The sequence below is a fragment of the Myodes glareolus genome, chromosome 12 (assembly GCF_982192425.1).
Source record: "Myodes glareolus chromosome 12, mMyoGla1.1, whole genome shotgun sequence".
Classification (NCBI taxonomy): domain Eukaryota; kingdom Metazoa; phylum Chordata; class Mammalia; order Rodentia; family Cricetidae; genus Myodes; species Myodes glareolus.
Genome location: NC_142037.1, coordinates 69,759,306 through 69,762,659, shown reverse-complemented (window position 1 = coordinate 69,762,659; position 3,354 = coordinate 69,759,306). Strand labels below are relative to the sequence as shown.

The 3,354-nt window shown below is 48.9% G+C and overlaps 1 pseudogene; it reads left to right on the top strand.

Annotated features, from left to right (window-relative positions):
• Positions 1-791: 791 nt before the first annotated feature.
• On the top strand, positions 792-2,711 carry LOC125392278 (SH2B adapter protein 1 pseudogene; annotated as a pseudogene).
• The last annotated feature ends 643 nt before the right edge of the window (positions 2,712-3,354 follow it).

Sequence of the window (3,354 nt, the reverse complement as noted above, 5' to 3'; positions counted from 1 at the left end):
CCCCTTCATATGTGTCTTCCCACTACCTGTCCCCTGGAAAATGGGGATTGCTACAGGCAGCAGAAACAAGCCTGCAACAACAGATACCCAACGTACATGGACTTTTCCTTTCGCTTGCTTTTTGGGTCATCATTACCCTCTTTTGAACATTTTTTTTTTCTTTCTGCCCAGCTGCTGTTCCCATCCCAACTCTCCGCCGGCATCTTGAGTTTGCCCCTTTGAGCTGTTTTCAGTGAATTGACCCTATTCCCTATTTTTGTTTTCTAAGCCCTTGGTGAGTTGGAACTTTAATTCCTAATGTTAATTTTCTTTACCTTTCCCTCTTAGTCTTCCTGGTTAGAAACTCTCCATCGTGACTCATTTTGTCTTGGTACCTCCACATAAGGGCTGACCACCCAGGAGGCAGAACCAATAAAGGACCCTCTGATAGGTCCTTTTTGCCTGGAGGCACTGTGTAAGTATATGGCCATGGCTTAAACCTCAGAAGTCCCTCACTATAAGCAGCACACACCGTCCTTGAAAACTACTTCCCCTTTCCATTTTGCCCTTGTCCTTGTTTGGACTCCCTTGTGGCCTGAGAGCAACTGATGATATTTGCCGGGGCTACTTTCCAGGAGTGTCTGGAGGTTCTCCTGCTTTACGGGGATTCCCTATCACTCTTGGGAGTATAGACTGTTGAACTTCCTCTCCTAGTCTCATTCTCGACTAATCCAGTTATGTAACCACCTATTAAAGGCCATTGGGGCTGTGACCAGTCTCTTAATTCATAGAAATGCTTTGACTGTTTGACTATGATTGAATCCCCATTCCCTTTGGGATTGGAATGTTCTTCTCAGAGAACTACTTCCACTAGCTTGATGCTGGAACTAAGCTCAGGGACCACGATTGAGTTGTCACCCATGTCTTTGGCTGCCTTCTTTTTTGCTGCCCAAACTCACTGGCTCCTCAAGGGGCCCATCACGATTGGTGCCCCTAAATAGGATGATGGGGCCTTTCCTTCTCCACCAGCGCTGCCACCACCCCCTCACCGAAGTTGGCAAGTGTTCTGCGAATCCCATGCGAGGGCTGCTGCCCCGGATCTTGCCCACCATTTTCTCCTCTTCCTAGCCTCCCACCATAATATGCAGAGCTTGGAGCAGAAGCTGCCTTGTCTCGCTGTTTTGCTGAGTTATTCCTGCAGCACTTTGAAGCTGAGGTGACCCAGGCCTTAGGCTCAGTCTCGTCAACTGTCTTAGCCCCCATCGAGCCCTGGTGTGGAGATTGCACCACCACATGACTTGTCCCTTGACAGCTGCCGGGTGGGTGGGCTCCTGACTGTGGTGGACCCATCTTTGTCTTCTGAGGACCAGGCTGGCCTTTCCTTCCTCAGTCTCTTGCTCCTTAACAATGTCTTCAAAGCCAAAGCTCAGGAAATGCTTTTCCCTCCGTTCAGTGGGTCACTCAATCAGAGAATCTTTATGAGGCATCCTGCAGTGGCAAGTGGCTGTTGACACTTCCTTCCCAGCTGTGGCTCTGGAGATCACATCAGACCCTCCAATCCTAGGTGGAAACAGCAACTCCAACCTCTCTGGTGGTGCTGGGACAGTTGGCAGGGGATTGACTGATAATGGCACACCCTCTGGAGAGAGAAGGACTCACCCCTTTGAGAGACTGAGTTGTGGAGGGGAAACCTTGAAAGACAGAACATGAATGGTACAGAGAGAAGAGCGCTTGGAGTTTTTCATACTACTCTAGGCATCCTGGCTCAGACTCAGCATTCCCTGTTCTACTATAACTGATGTCCCCACAGCCACTTCCCTAGAGATGCCTGACAGGGAGCACACATTTGTGGTTAAGGTAGACGACCCTTCAGAATACATTCTGGAGACAAGTGATGCACTTCAAGTGAAGGCCTGGGTGTCTGACATCCAGGAGCACCTAAGCCCAGGACCCTGCCCTGCTATCAGCCCCCAACCGGTGATCCTTCCCCTAGGCCCTGTGACCTCCTTCCTCACAAAAGATAAACAGGCGGCCCTGGTTGCCTTGCCTGAATCATTCAGAGAGTCTGTCCAGCCAGGATATGCTGCTGGGAATCAGCAAGAGTAACGACCTCCTGTATCAGTAAGATTACGGGAGCTTTCTGACCGGCTGTCAATGTCCTTTTCCCCTAGTTCTCCTTCCATTGCTGCCTTCCACTTGGAGTCAATGGAACTGCTGCCTCTGGAATTGCCCCCTCACCTTCCCATTGATGAGTGGCCCCAGCAGGGACAGTCCATCTCCTCTCAACCCCCTCCCCTTCCCTGGATATTCCAGAAGCAGAGACAGGGTTCCTTTTCCAGAGGGAGTCAGAGGGCACTGAAGGAGATCAGCCCCTCTCATGCTATCTTTGGCTCTATGGCAAGCTCTCTAGACTCAAGGATGCCCAGTTAGCGCTGGAAGGAGGCGCTGGCTCCTCTAATGTCTTCCTGATACATTAGAATAGGACAAAACATGGTGAATATGTCAGCAGTTTCAACTTCCAGGGCAAGGCCAAAGACCGCATTTGTCATTGAATGAGGAGGGTTCAGTGCCAGGCTCGACCTCTCTGGCTCCAGTCCATTTTCAACATGCTTGAGCACTTCCAGGTGCATCCCATCCCTGTAGAGTCTGGAGGCTCCAATGATATTGTCTTTGTCAGCTGTGTGCCCTTCTAATGACAGTCAGGTTGGGAGCAGGCTGGAAGCCATGCATGAGGCTTCCCCAATTATTCATATTTTAAGCAAGTACTCACAATGTACCATGTAGTTTTAAATGCGATTCAATTGGTACTCTTTGATGAAGGCAGTCATTGAGCCCTCAATGTTTCTCCAATGATGCTATGCTTATGATGATGCAGCAGAGACCCAAGCTCACACAAATTTGCAATTTGGACTTAATGTTACCCTTGATATGCTACTTGCCATAGACAGTACACTGATACTATCTCATAATCCGTGACTGGCTTACATGCTTGTTTCCAACAACTATCTGACCTAGCCTTCAAGACCCGTAAACTTTATACACCCAGTACAGTGTAAACTACTTCCACAATCTTGTCCAGCAGACTGTGGAAACATTTCCTGAATTTTTGACCCATGTCACTGAAACCGTTAAAAAGCTCGTCCCATCTGCCCTACCAAGGAAATCCTTACTAAACAGCTAACCTGGAAGAGACTCAATGTCATCGCACCTGCTGGAAATGAAAATATTTGTAAGTGGACCCTTGTCGCCTGCAATGTTGACACACAGAACGGTCCCATTTCTGCCCTTACAGCTTCCATCAATCAATGCAGCAGACCAAAAGCACAGTAACTAATGACAGTGCACTTCTAGCCAATCACAGAGTGCTAGCAGTGA